Here is a 16,345-nt window from a genome sequence, read left to right as displayed (position 1 = left end):
GAGTGATTTTTTGGTGCCTGCATGACTTAGAAGAATGAATTTGGCTCATAACGTCGGACAGACACTCAGCACTGAGCAGCCTTTGGAAACCAGCCTGGATGAATTCCCTCTGGTCAGGAAGCTGGGCCCAGTCCTAGGCTCAGATCACCTGAGCTCCTTCTATGGGGAAAGCACCCCATCTCTAACTGTCCAAAAACCACTGGGCAAATACTCAGCATTCAACTCACCTATTGGCCCTGCCAGGCAAACAGCCCCAGGCGGCACTGTCTGGGTAAAGTTTTCCCTAACCTTTCCCCCAGTGTGAGCTTCCTTGGAGTCAAAATTGGGCAATTTGTCGCAGCGCCAGACCCATCTGCACGCACAGGACAGCTTCCCTTTACAACTCTCAAATTCATCTGAACAAATCTGCTCAAGTCCCTCTTTCTGGACAGAGACCTCATGTGCCAGGTTTCTGCCTGGAGCACATTTTTACTTCCAAGTTATAAACCCTGAAAAATTGGTTTCATAATGGAAAGGCTGACAGAGTCTCAGCCATCAAGACTCAAGCAGTCACCAACCAGCCTTACGCTGCCAAAGATATTTATTATCATTTCCTCAAATAGCCACTATTTAATACCTGTCACATATTTTTTTGCTTACAAATATCAAGCAGTGTAGTCTTGGCTGCAAACTCTCTAGATTTGTCCTGATGGCTTGTTTCCGGGAAGTGGGAGCTTAGGGACAGAAATGCATGCTGAGGGAAGGCGAACGACCACAGCCACTGACCTGAAATCCCAGTTGCGACGCGGAGTGTGGAAGCACGTGCCTGCTCTCAGGCGACGCTTACAGAAGCCCAGCAGACACAGCAGGACTTTCCAGTGTGGTCATCTCCTGGACGGCAACTCCAAAGGACTGAATCCCCAAAGCACCTCCACAAACTTCCTTGCACATTTGCTGCCTGGTGAGATTCCAGCTGTTGATGTGATGAAGTTGCAGCCTGGCTGTGAAATGTGGTTGGAGATGTCTTCCTCCCACGAGAAGCATCAGCAGAGACTGCCTGGAACAATCTCTGAAAACTCATTGTTTATAATGTATTAACTCAAATCCTTTCCAAGTCTTCTCTGCCAAAACTCAGCACAGATGGCCACTTTGTCTCTTTGTTCATATGCTCTGACATAATTACCCCACTGCCTCTCTACTCTGCCCGATTCCCAATGCCCCCCAAAAGATGGGTCCATCTGAAGCCTAAGCATTTGATCCAGAAAGCCCGCCTGGTCCTGTGTGCTGCTGTGTTCCTTCATTCTGTGCAGCCTGAGACAGCCTCCCCTCCATGCTCTTAGCCCCTGCCCACTTGGAGAGCACCTCCACTCCAAGCCCTGTCCCCTCCACCTCATGGAGGACTTGCCCTCTGCACTCTACACTGTGTGGCCTCCCTTCCCTCTATACCAGGTGAACATTCCATCAAGAGCCAGGTTGGGCCCTGCAAGCAGACATAGCAAGTCCATGCTGCCGGAATGCCCGGCTAGATGCCAGACACACAGGCACTCAACCAGCCTTCCCAGCCTGACTTTATCTTAGAAAACAGTAATAGGACTGATTATATAAATTAAGCAGTTATTTAGAAATGGCCTCTGTGTGCTCTGCTGGAAAAACGCATTTGGAGCTTAATAGATTTGTGAGCAGAGCTGCTTGCCATGTGGGTGGATTGGGCTGAGTCCTCTTAAATCCCAACAGTAGTGATCGGGGGTTCCAGAAGCACAAGTCACCTGCCCCTTGCCTAACTCGGGCCCCAGTGGCCCCCTTGGAAGACTAGACGGACTTGGTGCATATCTGCGCACTTCAGTGCTCCCTGAGTCACTCCTGGAGAAGACAGGCCTTGTCAAGGACATCAGTGTTTCCTGAGAGCCAGCTAAGGCATGCATTGGCTCCTCGTAGAATTATTCCCTGGCTCTTGGCTTGTACCTGTCAGAGTCCTCTTGGACAGGAGGCATATCTGCATCATGCTCCCCGGGCCTCAGGGACACTCCCCACCCCAGACCAGAGGCGTGGTCCTCCAGACTGGGCAGCAGGAATCTGGGCCCTCTGTTGCTCCTTCCGGGCACTGACCTGGCTACTCACCAGGGCTGCTGGGAAAATCACAAGCCTCACGTTGGAGTCCTCGCTATCCTGCCAGGAGGCCTGGCCACTCTGGTTAGCTCCTTACAGCCTCTTTCCCACCAGATCTTCCCTGTAGATGCTCACTGCTAGTGACAGCTGCCACACTTCTGCCTCTGCTCAGCCTTCTGCTCTCTGAGCTGACTCTCAATCGAGTTATAAAGTTGGCAGTATTTGTCTCTGCTGTCCCAGAGCTCCCCTTCCTACCCGAGTCTCTAACTCCGGCTCTAAGTCCCAGAAAGAATGTGAGGCCAATCCGAGTTCAGTGTGGAGACGTTCCGGGGGGCACTTGGGTATTGTTCCCAAGGCCGTGGTGGTGCCTGCAAACCCGACACCTGTCTGCATCCACCTCTTGTGGCAAACCCACAACAGGGCACCTTCACTTTTCTCGATCCTGAATTTCTCCCTCTCCCCATGGCAGCTTTTACCTGATCCAGGTCATGTATCCAAAGTATCCAGTGACGTCCCAAGCAGCAGGCCTGAGGGAGGTGTGGGGTCCGGTGTGTGCCGTGACTCTGCACCCAGCAGGCTGAAGCTCACGGCCAGTCAAAGGGAGATCAAATCAGATCAACCCATAGCTAAGCCCCATTAGAGCAACATAATTTATTTTCAGAAGTTGTATGATTTCTGTTCAAAATACAGTCAGCAGCTTGCTGCTTCCTCACCTTAACACTTGTGGGCTGCTGAACCCATTTTTTAAAAAATTCCCTGGGGGCTGGCCCAGTGGCACAAGTGGTTAAGTGCACTCACTCCACTGCGGCGGCACAGGGTTCGCTGGTTCGGATCCCGGGCATGCACCGACGCACTGCTTGGCAAGCCATGCTGTGGCAGTGTCCCATACAAAGTGGAGGAAGATAGGCATGGATGTTAGCCCAGGACCAGTCCTCCTCAGCAAAAAAAAAGAAGATTGGCAGATGTTAGCTCAGGGCTGACCTTCCTCACCAAAAAAAAAAAAAAAAAAAAAATTCCCTAGAGTCTACATTGTACTCTAGTGACCCTTCCTTTAAGGCACTTTGTGCAAACAGATCTCTAATCCCCCTTGAAGCCCTCTCCCCCAACCCCTGCAGCAGAAGCACCAAACAGAAGAACACAACAGGAGTTAGACAGCTGTGTCCAGCCTGAGGGCTGCAACAGTTGGAGCCCCAGTTTTCCTCATCTGTAAAATGGGGGCTGCTCTCACGAATTAGTATTATAGAGACTCATATTTAAATTCAATTGAGTGAACTTGGAAGGTAAATAGAAATACAGTAGAATTCTCCCCCGACCCACACCCACTCTAGATATTACATCATTTATGTGAGCACTGAATTGAATACTCTGACAGCTACACTTGGATTTTTCTCTTGTCCCTTTCAGTGGTCCAGAATTCAGCACTCTCATACTCAAATGTCTGCAGGAGCCAAGCTACCAGGCTAAGACAACAGGGAGCAGCATGGTGTGGGCAGAATCGGGGCCACCTGCCCAGTCTAAAGGCCTTCAATACCGTTTCTTTCAAGCGCTGCAGGACTGGACTCAGCAAGGGGCCGCCATCTTGTGACTACACCTATATAACGATTTTAGGGTGTCTCTGCTATTGCCCGTATTTTGCTTACTCTTAGGGTTGGTTTGTTTGTCTTTGTTTTGGGTTCTCAAACGGGCTTACTATCCCGTGGGAGATCAAAGTTAGATATTTGGGATCTTTGCAGGTGAAATGTTGGTTTCAAGCCAGGAAGTCTGAAGAAGCAGAAAAACACCCAGAGGTGCCATTTAGCCCAGATTTCAGGAAGAATTCTCGAATCCAGAGCAAGAATGCCTCAAAGGCTTTCCTTCTTGCTGCACATTGTGGAGAAATCTGGGTCAAAACGTTCTCGTTGGAAGCGACATAGAGAAGCCCGATTTTCTCCCATTTGGTGTCTTGGCTAATGAAGATAATAACATTTTCCAAGTTCACTGGAACCTGCTTCGCCATTTTGTTTTGCGGCTCACCCTGGAACCCACAGAGGACACGCAAACAGCAGGATGGGTCGGGGGCAACGTTCTAAACATCTCAGGGGTCTACCTGTGGATGAAGGGGCTCTCAGCCAGCCTCGCTTTCCTGTTCTTCCGTTTCCACAAGAGCACTGACACAGGTCATGTTCTTTTATTGTGTGTGTATTTTTGTTTTTTTTCAAGTTCACCTTCCGTTGGGATCAATTACAAAGCATGTTACCAAATCCTGTAGTTTTTTTCCAACTATGCCCTGCTCTATACTTCCCTCAGAGTCTATGCCCTACCTCCTCCTGGTCCTTGTGGTCCAAAAGGGATGTGGACAGGTCCACACAAGCAAATGGCAGTGGAGAAGGGCTCGGGGACCGAAGCATGACCAGGAGCACACCACCTGCTCTTCCTCTCTGCTTCTCTGAGGACAGCCTTATCCCCCCAGGCTGGCTCCCACCTGAAGATGAACATGTTGATTGGCAGCACAAAGATCACGTTCTTTACCATCAACGCCATCTAAAATATCCCAGAGAAGTTCTCTGATTGGCCCACATGGCTCAAGGGCCCCTCTGTGGACAGCCACTATGCCGAGGAGCAGGCTGGTAAGAAAGCCCCACTAGGGTTGTGTCCCTAAAGGGTGGGAGTCCTCTTCAAGGCACTTGGTTAGGAGAAGCATATTCCAGGAGGTGTTCAGTCTACTAGGTTGGCTTCCTGCCACGCCCCCAACCCTGGAAGGGCAAGAGCTGTGGAGGGAGAGGGGAGTCAAAACAGGCCAGTTTTCTTTACCCAGGATCCAGGAGCTCTGCCTGCATAATACTATCCCTTAGATTATGAACAATGGGTGTGTAACAGAGGACTTGTAATGCCTCAAACGAGCCTGAAGGACAAGAGTAGCTGGCCCTCTGAGGGGGCTCTGGGCACACAGCATCTCCCACCACATCCCCCTGAGGGGGGATATTGTCGCAGATGAGGAAACAGAGCTGGGCTAATGAGGCAGCCTGCCAAGGACCACAGTGCCCGCTCATAGAAGAGCTGGGACTAACCTATAAGAAGGACTCATTCCATTCAGTTTTGAAGGAATAAAGTCAAGAGAAGGAAAAAGGAGGCCTGGAAGCGGGCAGGCTGCCCCTGGCACAGAGAAGCGAGCAGAGATCCTGACCAGGGAGGGTGAGTCAATGAGCTAGTTAGCTGGGGTGGAGGAGGGCTGCTTTGGGCGGGTGATGGGAGACCAGGATGCTATCTTTATGATATATGTGTGTGTGTGCATGCACTTGCACACACACACCCCCCGTAGAGAGATGCAAGAGGGCATCACCTTGACTTGGCAGATGGATCCCCAGCGGTGCAGAAGCTGCCTTCACCCCAAGGAACACAGCCTCTCAACTCTCTCCTTTTTCACTGCATTCCCCTGCCTTCCAGCAAGGATCAGACACCTGCTTAACATTATGCAAAGGGTGGCTGTCAGTGAGAGATGCTCAAGCCTGCCAGAGGGCTGCCTCACAGGAAAGACAGAACAAAACCCGAGCCTTAAAATAGAGCTGTCCACTGCTGGAATGCTCTCCTGCTGCCATGACGAAATATTCAGTCACGGGGAAATGCCGATCAGACACACTGCCAGCAAGGTCACGAGGTGCTCAGCAAACAAGCGCTGAGCGCCTGGCTGAGGCCTCTCAGGCATGCGCTCCCCTCACCCCGGGCCCCACAGGAGAGGGAGGCCGGGCTGCTCTGCACCCATCTGTACCCACAAAGCACGCATTTGCTTTTATTATGCTGGATACCCTGGCCCTGAAGTCTGCTGCTTGCACAGACAACATTCACTCATTCAGACACAAATGAGATCAATTCTTATCCGACTCACAGGTCAATAGGATTTTGGGAAGCCGCAGAGTCCTAGAGATTACATTATTTAAAGACTGCAGAGTTAAATACAACGGAGTCCAAAATAGGGGGATTATTCGGCTGTCACACAGATGTCCCCTCCCCTGCACCGTGCCATTGTACCTGCCGTCTCTGAGTTCTCTCGGCGTTTTATGTCCCAGCTGTCCACTTCCCAGACGCCCCAGGGGCCTCCTGTGAACTGCAGGGGCCGGAGCTAGCGTCCTCAGCTGTTCCTCTTCCTCCCCACCCCAGGGCCTGGCACACACGGGGGCCTCCATGAACCTAAAGGACAAGACTAGAAGGAAGGAGGCCATGTGTCCCAAAGGGGGAGCCAGTGGCAGCAGTCTTTTCCTACCTGCCACTTGTGCCTGGAAAAGAAAGAGCGGCAGACCCAGCTACCCCTTCCCCAAGGCTCTGAGCCCAGAGCCAGTCCCTCCAGGAAGACATGGCTCCTCCTCTGGCCTGTGGGCACCGCCTCAGTGGAGACCTGGGCTAGCTCAGTCCTCTCCTCTCGAGCCCCTCGCAGACCCTGCCTCCCTAGTCTTGTGCTTGTCTGTGCTGTCCCTGGGCGCATGCGCAGGGGGCAGCAGGACTGTCTACACGTGCTGACTTGAATCTCTTTGTCCAGAGCTAGTGCAGAGACGAGGTGGGTGCCAGGCCCCAAATTCGATTTCAAACACAAGTCAGTTTTTACAATGCAAGTTATTTATTTTTTGCGGGGTGGAGTCAGAAAACAGCCGAGGATGTGGCTACTCTGAAGCGAAGCAACTGATATTTCAGAGCAATTAATAATTGTGTTTCCCCAGAGACAAGCTGGGGAAGGCAGTGGCGCAGAAATCCTTTCTTCCAGTGTTCTTCCTTTTCCTGGGCATCAGACTGGAACCCTCTGGGCGACTTCTCAACTCAGCATGTCCTGCTATCTATTAAGCTGAACATTAATCATTAGCAGGCTCATCTTTCTTCCCCAAATTTAATTTCATTAATTGTACTTTCTTTGCCTGTTAGAACATTCTCTGGTGCATTTGCTCGGAAGGCAAAGATCATGAACCCTGCCCTCACCTCTCCTCAAGGAAACTTCCCTTGTGACAGCACAGATGACTGTCAAAACGTCCAGCGCAGGCCAGCTGGATCTTGACGCAGCCAGAACACACGTCCTTCCTCGTGACTCTCAGGAATTCTCTCTAACATAACCAGGACCACTGGGGTTTCATCACAACGAACAGGACACCAGATCTCTAGGCCCCATGGCCTATGGAAACACACGGAAAATGCCATCATAAATCCAGAGGCAAGGGCCCCTAGGTCTGTCTGACAGCCATCCTGCTCAAATCCAGCCCTGACTTCACTCCCAGTACTCGCCGGATTTCAAAAGCTCCCCACTACGCCCTGGCCTGTGAATATTGTTAACTGGTCTCCCTTCCTCGAGTCCTGCTCCCGCTCCCCAGAGACTGCTGTTCCTCCAGTGCAGCACTGTATTTTATTTATCTCGTTTTCAACATCACCTACCCAAAGGTATGATATGTAAAGTCGTTTGGTAAATGTTTGCTAAATGAGTGAATGAATTAATGAAAGAAAACTTGGCTGAATCTGAAAGCAAGACCCAAAGGATGATATGGAAGGAGGAACGGGGCGCCTGTCGCCGCGCTCGCTGCAGACCCGGACGGGAGCCAGGACCGCGCGGGGACGAGGCCGCGGACCTCGGAGGTGAGTCTGACGGAGCGAGGTCCTGGAGAGAGCGCCTCCACCCACCGCCGTGCAGCCAGGACCAACGCTGCTCTGCGGCGGCCCTCCTTCGGGTGTGGTGGGCGGTCAAAGACGCCCGAGGCGAGCGTTCTGGCCTCCCTGCCCCCCGCCCCCCTTTAAGAACCACTCAGTTCCCCTATAGCCAGGCCCTGCGCCAGGCGCAGGCGTCAGTGGTGAGGAGACCACGACCAAGAGCCGCGCCCCTCCCCGGGGGGCGTCCCACCCGGACCGAGTAGACGCGCTGCCCGCAGCTGTCTGGACCCGCGCGGCTCGGCGCCGGAAGGGAAGGACGCGGAGGTCGGGAGAGCCTCACGGCCAGCCCGGGGAGGGGCGCCCGGCGCAGCGGGGAGCGGGGACACCCAGCCGGCTCCCGGCCTTGCGGACGCGGCGCCGCGGCAGAGGGGGCTGTAACAGCGTGCGGCCCGTGCCCACCAGGGGGCGCCACAGGACCACTCGCTGCCCCGCCTCCGGGCCGTGTGCAGCCGCCGGCGCGCCGGAACGCTGCGCGGGGCAGCTCCTGCGGCAGAGGCCGGCCGTCACACGCTCACCCGGAGTGGTGGCCGGGGGGCTGCAGATCCCAGTTCCAGGTCGGCTCCCACTTCTGCCTCTTCCGCACACCTCTTACTCCCCCGGGCCTCGGGCCTCACACGTGCAAGGAGACGGTTCCACCGGGATTGTCCCTAAGCTCGTCTGAGGCAAGAGCCTGCCCTTGATGCTGCGGCACCACGTCCACGGGGAGTGGAGGGAAGAGGGCCTGCTGATCCAGCCTCCAGGCACTGTGTGTCCCGTGGGCTTGAGCGCCTCCCCACCGGGGCTCGACGGTTTACCAGAGGCTTTCAAGAAGGGTCTGGAGCATTACTGATGTCCTTTCCTCTCACCCTCTCCGCTCTCTCAGCCTCACCCCGTCTTCTCCCTCCTTCCATCCCTCCGTCACGTGACAATAGGGTGGAGGGCACCGCTCAGGGGCCCAGAGCCTGGGTTTCAGGTCCAGGCTGTGCCAGGGACTCACTGTGGGACCCGCTGGACAAGTGACGCCTGGGAGGGCCCTGCAAAACCATCGGGAACAGAGCCCTGACCTTCCTCAGGCAGGAAGAGGCACGGTTCACGCTGTCCCCCCAGGGGCCACTCAGAGTCCAGCCGGGGCAGACTTCCTGCGTCCAGCTGCAATCCTGCACTGCTTGAAAGCTTGAATCAAAGTCTCCTGGGTAGAAGAATCCTAATCTAAAGGGACTCGATGGAGAGAAGAGGCTATTTTCTGGGGAGTCTTCTCCTCCAAGCGTCACCAGCAGGCTGGCCACCGGTCACTTGGCCACCTGACTGACAAATGTCCTTTGGATGATGGGCTGGTTAATCCCATTTACATGAGAGAATTTATTCATGTTGGGGGCACACAGAGCCAGTTTCAAAGGGACATTTTGACAAAAGTGTTCCCCACCGGGGAGTACGGTCAGCAGACAGCAGCTTGGCTTGGCCACCTGAGCTGAAAGGCTTTCAGCCAAGGGAGTCATGCGGCCTTTGCCCGGCTCTCAGGGTGTAGACATTTCTGCCCACCCTATGAGGAGAGCTCACAGGCACAGTGAGGGCTCTGGTGGGCAGGGAGGAAGGGCCCAGTGAGGCAAACTGCCCAGTGGAGAGCTGTCTGGCCCATGGGAGGTGCCTAGTAAATGCATGCTGAAGAGGCGAAGAGGGGCTCAAGAGCAGGTGCACAGAGGAAGGAAACTCGGCCCGCTGCTCCCTGTCATATTTATCCAGTCAGTCAATACTTCGTGGGAGCCCACCACGGCCCACGCACCTCGCAGGAACCTGGCACTGGTAAGGCAAGTGCAAAGAAGGTCCCTTAATGGGGTCACAAAAGCCAAGGACCCTTTCTTTTGCAAACGGTAAAAACCAAATTCACCCTGATATGTGGTGTCGAGGGAAGAGCCACCATGTCAAATTCTTTAGGCAGTTAGTGGGGGAGGTCAAATGTCCTTCAGAGAAAACAATCAAGGTAAAGAGATATATTTCAGGGTGGCCAAATCTTGATCTCCCACAGTCCCGCCTTTGAAACTAAAAGTTTCACAGTCCTTTTGAAACTTAAAGAAGTTTCATAGTCCAGAAGCTGGGTTGGTAGATTGTTTCATCTCACTGAACACATTTCTTAGTCCTGATAATAGATCAGTTCAATTAAGTTCCTTTTGGAAGGTGGTGATGCAGGTGGGCTCTCAAGGTTACGCCTATGTTGTGGAAGCAAGCAATCAAGTATTTAATAGAAGCATTTCTATGTAAACAAAAGAAAAACAAGGTTAATGGTTGGAGCAAATTGTAAACCAGTTTCTGAGGTCAGAGGACAGCCAGTTAAGAAGATTTTTAGATGTCAGCGTCAAAGTATCTTCTGCAGTTTAAAATGTCTCTGATGGTGTCGTCAGGTCATCTCTTAAGTTTATATCAAGTCCATCAGCTTCAGTTTGTAAGGCTTCAGGAAAAAGGGCAGGTTTAGTTTTCAGTGATTCCAAATGAAAATGATGGAAAAAATCAAAAATGTTAGTTTGGACATCTGTAGCCAGATATTTCAGGAGACTAGAAGAAATCAGGATCCAGTCCAGTCAACAGACATAAAACGAAAACCTCAAAAGACAATTAACAAAACTAGGATCTAATATCTGCAAATTTATACTGAAATAGTTTTTACTGAAATATAATTTTTTCTCTCTAAAATCACCCTCATTTTTATTAAGATAGCAAAATTGAAACTAGTTTGCAAAATAAGTCTAGTTCCAATAGAGTTGGCCCAATTATTTACATAAGTACAGCAAGAATAACAATTGATCACATAGGCTCTTTTAAATCTGCTTTGCTGGAACTTTTTATAAGAAATCTCAGATTGAACTTCAAAGGCCTCTTGAGGCCAGGAAAGCCAAGCCAAGGATTTTTGTCATCAAACTTCGCCTGTAATACCTACAGATTTGGGTGAATTCCTCTCTTCCGAGGTTCCCCCAAAATATTTCGAGGTTCCTTGTACCTGCCAGATAAGTGACATTCTTTACTTATCCTGCTAAGTGCTGCTTGGAACATAAGATACCAGGCCAATATTTCCACGTGGCTTTATTCCATAAAGTCCAATCTTCATTCCTCAAAAGCTGTATGGTTATATGGCAAATATGATGTTCCAGTCACAGCCTTGGTAATATAACCAGTGTTTCCAATTGTGTCCTGTTATAAGGAGAACAGATTCTTATTGAACTTATGCAAATAACTATATTGCCATGAAAATAACAATACTCACTTACTAAGAGTTTCCAAATTCGAGGGATCAGATAGAGAGAAAAAGATAAATATTTCAATTTTACTTACAAAAGTATCATTTACCAAATTGTTATGTTATAGCTAGCTCAGGAGAAAAGAGAAAAAGTTTTCCTTAAATCTGAAAAAACAAAACATTAAAAATTCAGCAATACTTCAAATGAAAAATCATAAAAATTATAATCATCCTTATCAGTTCGTTCAGTCCTCTGTAATCCATTCTTGATCCCAATCTTTTTGGTAGCAGCTTCATGAAGTTATCAGTCTCTCCATCAGATTTCTGTAATTTCTTACCAAGTTCAGTTTTATGATCAGAAAGTTTGTCAGAAGCCTGTACTTCAGTGTAAATGTCAGAGTCTTTTCCATGAATTTTTCTGAAGTTGAAACATTTTGCAAAAGCATTAGAGCAAAGAAATAAGTCTGTAAACAACAAGACCTCAAAATGGCAATTGACAGAGAAATTTGGTTAATTTTGTGACATACAACACTTTAAAATAATAACCAGAATTATGACTGATAACCAGGACAGATCAGAATTTCAGTAATGTTATACAATTTTAAAACACCTATATCAATAACATTTACCCACAAAATATCACCTAAGCAGGCTTATCATCACTTGTCTGACAATGCTTTCCATGTAATTTAACATACTGAATAAGCCTAATAAGTTTAGTATCTTCCTCCTTATAGGGAGAGAGCAAATTTCTTTGAGAAGTTCCAGGCCCTTTGAAAATTCTCAAAGTAAAAAAGTAAAAAAAAGACTTTATTTAAGATATGAATTTTGGGGAGCTTGTCAAAAATATAAAAAGTCAAAGCAAACAGAGCATTAACAGTCCAAAAAGCCTTAATAGAGAGACTTTAGTCTTTTGAACACAGGAAATTATTTTAACAAAACATAGATTTTTTTGTCTTTTAGGTAGACTTACTCAAAGGTAAAGAAAAATCTTTTATAACCTCTTTATCAAGTTCAAGAAAATTATCCTTTTAAGAGAAATAAGACTAAATTATAATTTTGTACCAGTTTACTTCTGATATTAAAACTCATTTACTTAATTAAATTCATTTCAATCTTAGCCAACTTGACCATGCAAAAACTCCTTTTCCAGAATTCCTCTTCCACAAATCTATAACTTTCTTTTTACATTCAGAATTTGTCCCGTGTCTTTCTTTTCCCTCCTAGTACTTGAGGACAAATTTATCTTTCTTAACCAAACAAAATATTTCCATTCTTTGTACCTTCTTTATACATCTTACTTTCCCTGTACACAGACATATTTTTCTTAATTTTTAGTAGCTTCAATCACATATACTAATTAGAAATTTTAACCCTTAGAAACCTTAATTTGTAAGTAAAAACTAAGTAAACAATTATAAACTTTCTTTTACATTAGTATCTTGTGGCTTGGAAAATTTATAAACACTTCATAACTTCTAGAAATATGTTACTTTATAGTACAATCTTTTAATAAAACACATGTTTATCAATAGACCCAAAACACCTTTTAGTTTTCATGTAATGAAAAGCCAAAAGTAGACAAACGTACATTTAGCAATCAATGTCTAATATCTTATGTTATTTGGAAATGATGATACTCAGTGAATTTTTATCATAAAATTTAGCAAAACTCTAAAGTTTTAAGTCACCAAAAAGAGTTTGGAAGCTGTAACCACCATAACACATAATTATTGTTTAAAGTTCATCCAACATTCATCTTTTTCACAACTATTTAGTTACTTATTCCCAATAATTATTTAGATTGCCTACAAGACTTCATAAGACATTAGATAAAATTAGCCATCATTTAAATTACTATTTTTGTTAACTAATTCTGTAATAGAAATAACATCAGTTTTTTTTTCTACAAAATTTCATCACCTCTTATACCTTTAGACATAGTTTTCATTAAGATTTTTATCAATAGGTCTTGATCTTCTAATTTTGGACAAGGGAAGCATTCCCAGTCAGACATTTTAAAACATACTCAGGCAAAGTTGATGTAACCTCTTTATATAAAATTAGCTCAAACATTCCAACCTTTATAATCTTATCAACACTTACACTTTTACATGTTCTCAATTCAATTGTAACCTGAGTCAAGGTCTTAAGGCTATTCAAATTTTTCCCTTCCTTTTTCTGGCCTTAATTCTTAGGTACCAAATAAATAATTATGTGAGAGCTCTCAAAACATTTTTTTCCCCCCAATTTAGAAGTTTTCCCAATTCAAAGGATCCGTCGTCTGGCCATTGACGAGTAGGATCTTCATTTGTATATTTATTCCAATAGTGACTCGATCCAATAAGCCTTTTTAAGGAAAGACCCGGAGGTAACTTTCCACGCTTAGAATAAATCTACCATGGACGCAAGAGGTGTCCCTGGTGAGGCCGCAGATGATGTAGCCCCCATGATCCACAGAATTCACTCCCAAAGATATTCAGAGAAAGTAAAGACCTTCGTTGCACAGGCGGTAAGGATGGTGTAGTGAAAACGGTGTCTCCGGTCTCCCACAATAGTGTGGGACGCCTCCAGTCACAGACCCGCTAATCTGTGACACCGGGCAGGCGATACTGGAATGGGATTTTTCCAGCACTAACAAGCAACGAAGGTTAAGATGACAAAAGCCCTTATGGACTGGGCCCTTTATGACAAACTCCCCTGAGAGCTTGGCACAGCCAGACAAAGAGACAGTTCGGAACCCCAGTCTACTCGACTGGCCACCAAGGTGCACTCTGGTAAATGCACCTTCCGTATGGTGGAGACCAAGGAGAATATTCTCACCAGTCATAAAGCCAAGTTCTCAGGACACAGAACAAGACAGAGACTACTCTGGGAGGAAAAGGGATCAAGATCAAAACCAAGAGTACTCTACCAAATTTACCAGAGTCACTAAAAGCACAAGAAACTAGTTTCCCAAATATTTTCTCCTGCCAATCTACATTTAGAAAGAGAAAAAATTCTCACCATTTCCTTCCATCGGACCCCGCAGATAGAGATTCCGGGAGGCTGACGTGGTAAGAAGTCTTACCTTTTTGCCGGCTTTCGTCAGGCGTTCCCGTATCTCATCATCTGCAGTAGTCCAGGGAGAAGGCAGGTCTTCCAGCCGGAGAAGGCAACTTGCCAGCCAGTGTGGCTCCTGGCGACTACGCCAAAACTGTCAGGGGAAGAGGGAGAATCTCCCTCTGCCCTTTCCCTTAAGGTTCTTATGGCTGGCCAAATAATTAACAAGACAGGTTAGCAGGAGAAAATAATACCAAGTTTAATAACATGTATACATGGGAGAAACTCAGAAATGAGCAACTCGCCCCTCTGTCTAAGCTGCTTGCTTAAGTATTGCAGCTAAAGGCGAGGAACATGTTGGGGGTGGGTAGTGGCCTGGGACTTCAGAGGGCAGGAGGACAATTCTTTTCAGGGTCATCTATAGATAATGTGGTCAGGGAGAGACAGAGTTTTTGATAAAAGGGGCTTCGTGCCTTTCCTATTGTAACATCTATCCTACATTATCTTTACAGCCATCATGATAGAAGATCTGTTCCAGGAAGGAGCCACCATGTCAAATTCTTTAGGCAGTTAGTGGGGGAGGTCAAATGTCCCTCAGAGAAAACAATCAAGGTAAAGAGATATATTTCAGGGCAGCCAAATCTTGATCTCCCACAGTGGAAACTAATAAACGAAAACCAAAAAGTCTCAATTCGCAGGGTCTGATTGCAGGCACTGACTGATTTGGGTGTTCAAAAAATGCCAGCCAGGAAGTTCTCGCCATCACTCCCCTCTGCTTCCTTGGAAGTTTGCTTTGTGTTTGACAGAATTTTTCTTATTATACTAACTTAGCTTCCTCCCCCCAGACAAAAATGAGCCTCTATTTCCCAATATTTCAAGCTAAAGTTTGTAGACTAACCCTCCTTGGACCCATTTATGTCACATGTCCACCTGTGAGTCAACTGCTGTGGCCATCTAGTGCACTAAGATCAGCCAGATCTGGGTGATATGCTGTTGACAGAGGTGTAGGGTCAATTTCATCCAAACTAAATGGACTGAGACTGAGGCAGAGACATTTCCCAAAGTACCACAAGATGCCATGAACCGGAGAAGGGGGAGTGGATTCTAGACTGGCCACAGCAACAGCTCCTCCAGACACGCAAACAAGGAGGGACCCGTCTGCTCAGGACAGGCTGGAGGCTCAGCAGAGGGAGGGGCCGGTACCAGGAGGGAAGAAGATAAAAAAAGAGTTCAGGGGCAAATAGGCAAAGGCATGCTTGAGTTAAAATGTGAAAGCTAAGCATAGGTCCCTCAGGCCGCAGGAGAAAGAGTCCGTGCAGACAGAGGCCACAGTGTGGGCAAAGACCTAAGGAGACACAGGCCCGGGGAGCGTCAGCCGTGTGCTGCAGGCTCTGGGCTAGATGTGGTACATGCTTTGCTTCAAGTCAATTACCACAATAATTGTGGTAGGTGTGGGGAGGGGCTTGAGAATTTGCATTTTAACAAGTTCCATGGTGATGCTGATGCTGTGGTGCCAGGACCATACTTTGGGCCCCTTGCTCCAGAGTCTGAGCAGGCGTGCTAGCAGGGGGTCAGACGGAGCTTTGACTCAGTGCATCTGTAGAATCTTTATACTCAGGGGATCTTATTTGGGGTTTGAACTCATATGTAAATGCAGTGCTAAATATTGGGACCCAACTACGCTATGAGAACTCAGTGCCCTATATTTAATCTCAGGAAAAAAGCCTTCTATCTGAGAAGACTTAAGATCCAGAAACTTGGAGGATGCCTTGAGCTGTGCTCATAGCTATACGGTATGGGGGCCGGTGGCTCCAACTGCTGAGTGTAAAATCGTGAGGTCATTGGTTCTGTTATAACAGGGATCCTGGTGTGTGACTTCTGAGAAGCAACCAATAATCCCTTTCCCTCCCCTGGAGCGGGACTGCCCCACACCACAAAGACCCCTGGATAAATCTGCCCTTAAGATATCCCTGTGGACTTTGCACAGAAGGGCTCAAATGCTGTTCATCCCAAACCCTAAGGAGGCCCTCTCTGGGCGAGTGTGCAATGCCCATGACTGCATTTTCTCTCCTCCGGTTCAGCTCATTTATCCCCCTTGCATCCCTCTCCACACCCTGTCTCCTTCCCCCACCCCAAATCAGGATCAGCTGGGAGCCAGGCATCACCAACAGTCCATCCACACTTCTGGGAGTCCAGGTGGCAATGCCCTGGGTCAGGGAGAGCCCAGGCTGCACTTCCTGAGCACGGAGAGCAAGGGCCTGTCCGGAGGCAGGGCTCCTGGTGGATCAGTCAGGTTCTGTTGCAGGAGGCAGAAACCATCCTAGCTATTTCAAGCAGAAAGGGATTGAATACTGG

General features: G+C 48.0%; 1 long non-coding RNA gene across 1 annotated transcript; it reads right to left on the bottom strand.

Moving 5' to 3' along the window:
* Window positions 1-9,695: 9,695 nt before the first annotated feature.
* Window positions 9,696-14,531, bottom strand: LOC131396714 (uncharacterized). Its single transcript, XR_009216673.1, has 2 exons — window positions 14,019-14,531; window positions 9,696-10,902 (listed from the first exon to the last, which is right to left on the bottom strand). It is a non-coding gene; the product is annotated as an uncharacterized LOC131396714 (long non-coding RNA).
* Window positions 14,532-16,345: the final 1,814 nt, after the last annotated feature.

This window comes from Diceros bicornis, chromosome 34 (genome assembly GCF_020826845.1).
Source record: "Diceros bicornis minor isolate mBicDic1 chromosome 34, mDicBic1.mat.cur, whole genome shotgun sequence".
NCBI lineage: Eukaryota > Metazoa > Chordata > Mammalia > Perissodactyla > Rhinocerotidae > Diceros > Diceros bicornis.
This window is presented reverse-complemented; position numbering and strand designations above follow the sequence as displayed.